We start from the raw sequence: 8393 nt of genomic DNA on the forward strand, positions 1-8393 counted from the left end.
TTCCCCACTTAGACTAGACTCTTTTCCCTTTCCCCACTTAGACTAGACTCTTTTCCCTTTCCCCACTTAGAGAATGTTTCCCTTTCCCCACTTAGGATCTTTCTGCTTTTCCCCTTAGATAGCTTTCATAGGAAACTTTTTACAACTTGGTAATAAATTCTATAATCACATATCTAAGTGTCTTCTCTTCCTGTTACTTCCTACTAACAGGCTGAAAGATAGAGCCCAGCAGTTCCTGCTGAGATAGAACAAAGGCTGCATTGCTTAATCCTCCACTGTTAGGCTACAGGTGTTCATCACCTAAACCAGCAGTCATTTACCCTCAGAAAGAGCAAGAAAGTTTTTAGGACTTTTTAGAAGTTATCATCAGCATTTCAGTATAATTAGAGAGCTAGAAAGCCCCTCATAATTAGGGCTAGAAAGCCCCTCTATAATTAGAGAGCTAGAGAAACCCTCAGACTTTAAAGCCATCACCAGAGTCCTACTCTGTGAATCCACCACTACCCTGGCCTGGGCTGGGGGGCTCCCGGCACTTGGAATGGAATTCAAATCTGCTGAAATAAAATTGGAAGATACTGGGGTTTACAGGAGGTTTTCGTTCATGTCCTTTCTCTGTAAATGGAATTTCTGCTGAGGTTTCTAAACAATGGCAGGATCATGGATGGGCAGGGAAAGGGGCCTCAGGCAGTTGCTAATTCCTCTTCTTAGACCAATGGCAGAGGTTTCAGTTAGACCCACAGGCTCTCTGCTTTCTCTCTTTTCATGCATCTCCCAAGTTCCTCCCTTTTTCTATCACTTTACCCACAGTTATACTCTTCATTCTGTACAGGAAATGAAATGGAAGTCCAGGGGGGGAGGGGATCCAACTGCTTATACTAGGGAAGGAGGGGGACTTGGCAGGTCAGCTATACCCTCAGCTTCAATGATCTCCCTTTACCCCTGTTCATGGGACATTGACAGAATATGGCCTCCGTGGAGATTTAACCACACAAGTGTTAGTTTCTTCCATGGACGTATGAGTGGTGTCGAGGCATGTTAGCATGTACATAAACTCATTGTAGATTGCGTAAGCAAAAGCTTTGGACTGCAGTTGACATGACCAGTTGTGAGGGAGGGCTTAGAGTTCCAGAAGTAGAAGCTTTTTAAATTAGTGGCTTCTAGAAAAAAAAATCAATCCTCATTTGGACCTCACAAAAAAACAAGGTGGCATTTTGATCCTTTCAGCTGCATCCTCACCAGCAGAATCACGCTTAAAATCATCTCAACCCTACATGAAGAACAAAAGGCAACAGGAAAGACAGGAGTGGGACAAGTAGTGTTCCTCAGAGAAGAGGATGCCAACTGTTCATCCAATACCAAACTGTACGCTCTGAAAGCACACATATAAGTAGTTATATAGACTGAATAGGTTGTATTTAGGAATATATGCATATATATATATATATACATACATACATACATATATAGTGTGTATATGTGTGTATGCATATCCATATATGTGTGTGTACATAACAACATTAATAATAAAAGCAGAGATCATGAATTTGAAAGAGAGCAAGGAAAAGAAGGATATATGGATGGGTTAGAGCAATGAAAGAGAAGGAGCAAATGATATTAATTATTTCATAATCTCAAAAATAAAAGAAATAATTATTGAAAGAATGGGAGCATATTCACTATTTATACCTTTGGGCTTGGTAGGGTCTTTCTCCTCATTTCTTACCTGGATCCTGACCTTCTGGCCCAATGTTTTCATTGTCCTTTTCCATCAACTAATTCATATGAGCATGAAGAGAATGTAACAGGTGAAACAGGGTGTGTCTTTGAAGAAAGAGCCAAGTAGGGAATAACTGGGAGGGCAGGAAAACTAAAGCTCTCAGTTCATCTCCCATCCCAATTGTCTTCCTCCAAAATGAAAGCCCAATATATACATTGGCCTGGACATTTCCTATACATTTATAGTTCTAGAATAGGTATGCATGGTTTCTGCCTGTGTTACTTTATTACTTGTAGTCATTTCCCTCTATTTTCATGGGGTATATAGGGATGGCTCTGTTGTTTAGGCTCATCTGCAGTATGCAGAGGCAGAACTGCATTGCACTTTTTAAATGGAAGGTCCTGACATAAAGAAATATGGGCAGGGTTGGGAAGTACTCCAAGAGGGGCTGGAATGTCTTCAGTAGGCTGGTAAGTAAGCAAAAGTACGAAAGGACTAGGGAGGGTTAGAAGGCCACAGGAGGCAGTTTCAGATGAGCACCTGTTATAACTACACACAAACTTACGAAAATGCTTTTGACCTGTGGTGGTTGGAGTTACAAAAAACTAAGTGAATGTGATCTCTCTCTGTCTCTGTCTGTCTGTCTGTATCTCTCTCTCTCTCTCAGTTTGTGTGTGTGTGTGTGTGTGTGCGTGTGTGTGTGTTGCGTGTGTTGGTATTATGCCCAGGAAAGGGCGAAGAAGCTATGATTTACTGAACTAGAGCACTTGTATCCTTATATCACTCTCTACAGTCCCATCTCTATCCCGATTGTCCCAAAACGCTGATCCTATCAGCCACTTAGTTAACTAAAGTGAACATACTGAAATAGCCTTGCAAGTCCTCTTTGACGTGGGGTGTTGTGGTCCCTCTTTAGGGGATGGTGATTTTAAATACAATCAATGTCTTCTCCCAGTTACAAGTAGTGCTATGTATCACAAACTTTTGTGTGGCACTGTATATTTTCTGGCCAAGATGAAGATCAACTGGCCCTGTTCTTCTTCCAGGTGTGTGCCCATATTAGGTGTGGGAGCTGCACACCAAGGTGGAGACTGGACCCAGGGGGAGTGGGAGAATATTTATATTCCATACAGTGTCCACTCATGAGGAGCCTCCTTACTGTATTAGGATTATGTCAGGCAGGGAGGCTGGGGACATAATGCACATCACTCCCTGTTGCCACCCTTCCTGACAGCGGTCCATCATAAGTATCAGACTCTAAGAACAGCCACATCCCTGCCATTTCTTGTCTGATGATTGGGATTGAGTAACAGTACAGAGAGACTATTGTTTTGGATCAAATGGTTTTAAGCCCCAACAGATCAGGTTAAAAACAAAACAGAGGCATGGAGGCTAAATAGTCACCTCTTGAAATTGCTTATCTGGTTGTAGAGAAAGTCAGGGTTATCAGTTAACAGCCAGTTTTCCTAAGCAAACCAGAGACAGTTGTCAGGGTAACCAAGTTCTCTCCACCTGAATCCTTACCTGAAAGGGAGTTTCCTTTTGTTCTGTCTCCTATGCTGGCCTTACAAGAAACTTAACATTGAGACGAGCCATCTGTTTTCTGTTTCGGCCTTTGTCTGTCTACAGACCAAGCCTCCCTTCTTGTTTTATTTATTCTGGCTTATGGAATGAACTACTGCCAAGTCTAAAGTAAAGCTAAAATCTTTGAGTAAAATTATTGTAATTATTATTATTATTATTATTATTGACTCTCTAATAGTAGTAACATACATTTCTGTCACTCAGCATGTTTGTTTTATGACACAGTATTAAATACTTAGTTTAACTGGGTTTGGGTACCTTTTCCTTCTGATTGGGAAGGTAGGTTTCATTTGGGAACGGATCCATCACTAGCATTTGTGAGCAAGTGGAACAAAGGCACTCTGGCATGAATTTATCAGACCATCTGTTTTAGTCACTGTTCTGTTCCCATGAAGAGAAACAACGACCAAAGGCAACTCTTAGGAAGAATTTAATCGTGGGCTTGCTTACATTTTCAGAGTTAGTCCATTAGCATCGTGGTGGGGGCATGGTGGGAGGAGGGTACCGCTCAGCTCTGGAACAGTAGCTGAGAACTACATCCTTTGCAGGCAGAGAGAGCAAGTCCGGGCTTAGCATGGACTTTTGAAACCTCAAAGCCCATCCCCAGCGACACACTTCCCCCAACAAGGCTATACCTCCTGATCCTTCTCAAATAGATGTGTTCCCTGATGACTAAGCAGTCAAATCTCTGGGCTGATGGGGGCCACTCTTATTCCAACCACCACGCCATCTGAGATGGAGCTTACAAAACTAAAAAGGCATGAAGCCTTTCTAACATTGCAATCTCACTTCTGAGAAACTATCTCTGTAAATTACATAGGAGCACATGCAAACATTTTCTGAAGCATGGTTTGTATAGCAACACAAGCAAAATTGCAAAGGCCAAAATAAAAAAGCCACATTGAAATTCCTAGCACTTTCTGAATTAAGCTGTGATAAAGTCATAGAACAGAATTTCATGCAGCTATTTTTTAAAACCCGGACCTATGTCCATTAACCCGAGAGTGCTGCCCTCTTCTCCCCCACTATGAGAGCTGTGACTTCAATGAGACAGAGTTCAGTCTTAATCAACCCTGGACAGCTTAGAGACCCTGAAATTAATGGTTTCCGAAGTTCAGCCGAAACGTAAGCGTGCACTCCTAGTTATTTGGGGAGGAGCCTAAAGCAGGAAGATCACAAGGTTGCGACGTGCCTTTGGGTATAGAGTAAGTTAATAAGACTCTATCTACCTCAAAGCAAAAAGCAGGCTAGAGGATAGCTCACTGGCGCAAATATAGTAGGTAAGGTGCCCTCGTGTCTAGCCAATCCCACCCCCAGAAGGTGGGGCAGTGGAGGAGGAGGAATTATTTTATTCTAGTGGAGAGAGGAGATCTCTGGGTTGGTCATCTGACTGTCTCATTGTGTAGATTCCTGTTTTTGCAGCAACCTGTACTGCAAGTGATCTGCCGGGCGGGATCCAGATAATGCACTGTTAGCACTCCACAGCCCTCTGAAAACATGTCTCTGCTGGACTATTTTCACCTGAATGACAAAGCATTCTTCCTGGGTTCCTTTGTCTTTGGCAAGCTCACTGGTAACTGTTGCATCTCCATATTCTGTGACAGCTTTGCGCCTATGAAGCGAGCACTGCGTTTATTCTGCATATGCATCTGCTTCTCTGCTTATAAACCAGACATCCATCCACTGTCTCCCTGGACCCCTGCCACTTCACTCTCCTTCATCCACAGCGTGTCAGAAATGACAGGGACAGTCCCAGTGCCCTTAGCTTCTTTGTTGCTTCTTGTGTGCTTTCCACGGTCGGTTATGGTGAGAGGCTACTGAGAGTGATCAGGGAAAGCCCCATTTCAAGCAATGAACATGATTCAACGATGCTGCCAGAGTCCATTACTCATCTCCAGTGAGTGGACAGGGCAGTTCAAGCTAATTGAACCAATTAGGTAATTTTAAACTGATTGTACCAACTTTGGTGCCTGCATCTATTTGGCTAAAGAGAGCAAGACTGCCCTCTGCTGTCTGAAGGTAAGCTTTACATTTATTTGTTTTTCATACCTATATATGCCCAGGGTCACTGATACTGGATATCAGTAGCCACAGGACAGAGTACTTAACTTAATTACACCTTAACGTTGCTGTGGAGACATAATACACTTGGAGAAGCTGAAAACTTCAGAGATTATTCCTTGGGAAGTCAGCTTTACTGAAGCCTCCAGTAAAGGACTATCTGTTTCTAAATCAACACACATCCAGTCTGCTGTGAATCTGATCTAAATCATTTTCTCCTTTTCACTCAACTCCTCATTCGCTTGCTTAGTCTGCTCATCCCATTAGACCCACGGCTGCTCATGATCCACTGGTCCAGACACCTCTCCTCTGGACACTCGTCAGTCCATTCCTCCATTCTCCACAGCCTCCACGCTCCCTCCATGGCCAACCCTCCCTCCTGAGAACTAGGCCCCGGGATTTCAAGTGCTTGGGGGCCCTTTTTCCTCTTTAGATGAGCAGGGACCACATCCAGTTCATTCACGGCCAGGGTTAGTTCCATTGTCAGAGCCCGAGTTTTCAGTGCAATGAAGAATACACAAGATCCTTTTGGTCTTGGGAAAGCAGGGTTTGAATGGTTGTAATGCAAGCTGAAGTGGGAACACTGAGGGAAACAGAATATACTCCAGAGAAAAGATATTAGTCCTCTGAGTTTGAGAGGTCGGAGGCAAGTTGACATGACGGGGAGAAGTGCTGGAATAGGAGTAACAGAACTCAGAGACTCTCCATGGCATCTACACACCATAGGCTATAGTGTGCACATCTGACAAGCAGCAAGAGGCTCGGAGAAGTTATATTTGTTCAGCTGGACGTTGCAGTAGAATAGCAACCCACAGATCATACCTGTGAGTCTACATCAGAAGGCCAGGGGCTTTAGAATGGTTGGCTTTAAAAGGAAGACGCCATTCATGGGCAACAAGTAGCACTAGTATGAGCCACATTGAAGGAAGTAGTATTAAGCCAAGGCAGTTGGTGGAGCACATGAAGTGTGAAGGGTTGAAGATGTACCCCTCAGTGAGAGCCTCGAACGATACCTGTGGAGTATCGTTAGGAGCTGCTGGGAGTGGAACTCACCAACAGGAAGTGGCTTCAATTCTTCCCACTCCGTATAGCACACAGAACTGGTCTCCCAATGTTAGGACTGGAGAAAAGGATGGGTATTTATCCAATAGGGTAAGAAGGACACACATGCAAAATGAATTTTGAAAGAAAGTTCTATAAGCCATGAAAAGCAAGGCTTAGTGGGAAGAACCAGGGGCAGGAGATGATCAGAGGTGAAATGAAAAGACTAAAACTTCTGTGAGATCCAACAGCACATAAAAGGAGAGGACAGAAGACAGAAAAAGTGCCCATCTTTGATGTAACTGAGTACATCAGCTAGGGACCAAACCAGAAATCTGGCCACACTAATTTAATTAAATGGAGATTTCCCATGTGTTCCGTCTACCCCTCCCAGAGTTAGGCGGTCCAGACAAGTTCATCAGGGCCCATCAAATAAGTCGTGCTTTCAGAATCTCATTGTCACCCACATGGGTCAAGCTTGTGGGGTCCTCCTGCTCCTACCCATGGTACTACACACATCCACTGCACACACCTGACCCAAACTCCTGGATCTGCTCACTGTATTCATTCATACGCGCCTTCCATTTTTACAGCCAATTCAAGATTGCAAGAAGTTTGCCAGCCTACTTCCTGTGCACATGTAAGGCAGCAAGCACAGCAGGAAAAGGACACAGTCCTTCAAGTCCCACACACAAGACAGTCAACGTGCAGACTTGACACATCCACTCAAACGCCTTACTGTTCCGGCGGCGGGCAAGCAGCCACAAACAATACCTGAATGGATGGACCTGTGCTATGGAGTCACACATGGTATCTAAACTAATAAACGCAATCGTCTTTATTAAGTCCCAGGCTACTAGAAGTCAGTGGTTGCTTCTGGTTGATTTCATGCCTATGGATAATCAAGTAAATATATTTAACACCTAAGAACATAGAGGAGAAATTAAACGCCATCAGTTCCATTGTATTTTCTTGATAGAGCTAAAACTACCAACAGAGCACAAGGAATGTGATGTTTTTACTATACAGTGGCTCCTGCTTTTCTCTAGCTGGCTGGCTCCTCGGCACACCAGCTCCTTCAATAAAATGTAGGTTTTGGAAGCTGTGTAAGAGCAGTCTGACACACCACACTGTAACCCAGTCCCCCGTGAAAAGGGAAGTGAGCCACTGAATGCTCTGAAAGGCCCATAGAAACAAACGCTAAAACCATTTGCCCAGAAGGTTCCCGACATGCAGTGCGAACTGGTCTGGCGGTGTGGCTTGCTGGTGAGGTGTACATGCGCCTAGCATTCATCTGGCATTCATCCTCAACCCTGAACACCGACTTTTTCATCAGTAGGTCAAACAAAGGCAAATCAATAAACAGACCAGAAAACACTGGCTTCACAGAATATGGAATGTCTTAAAGTTTTGTCAAGATACACACAGAAATAAATTCCAAGCCAACCACAGTGTAACTGCTAAGGCACTTGGGAGTGTGCCATATGAAGTTTCCAAGAACAAAGCCAAGGGTAAAAGTATGTCCTCCTTCACTAGAGGATTATCCATGTAAAACAGCTTCTCTTTGATGTAACCATTACCAACACACTTGGTAGGGTTGCTATAGACCTGAACATCATTGTTGGCTCCTGAAAATAACTATAAAAATCACACAAGAGGGCTGGAGGGTTGGCTAAGCAGTTAAGGGCACTGACTGCTCTTCTGAAGGTCCTGAGTTCAATTCCCAGCAACCACATGGTGGCTCACAACCATCTGTAACGAGATCTGACGCCCTCTTCTGGTGTGTCTGAAGACAGCGACAGTGTACTAACATATAATACATATATAAATAAATAAATCTTTTTTAAAAATTACACAAGAAATTCCTCTCATGTTATTTTCCATAAACTGATTAGCTGGTATAGAAATTTGAAGCTTATTCATCATAATATAGATTATTTAACACGGAACAGTCTTCCATACACAGCTATTTCATTGAAGACACAGCTTT

The sequence above is a fragment of the Mus caroli genome, chromosome 15 (genome assembly GCF_900094665.2).
Source record: "Mus caroli chromosome 15, CAROLI_EIJ_v1.1, whole genome shotgun sequence".
NCBI lineage: Eukaryota > Metazoa > Chordata > Mammalia > Rodentia > Muridae > Mus > Mus caroli.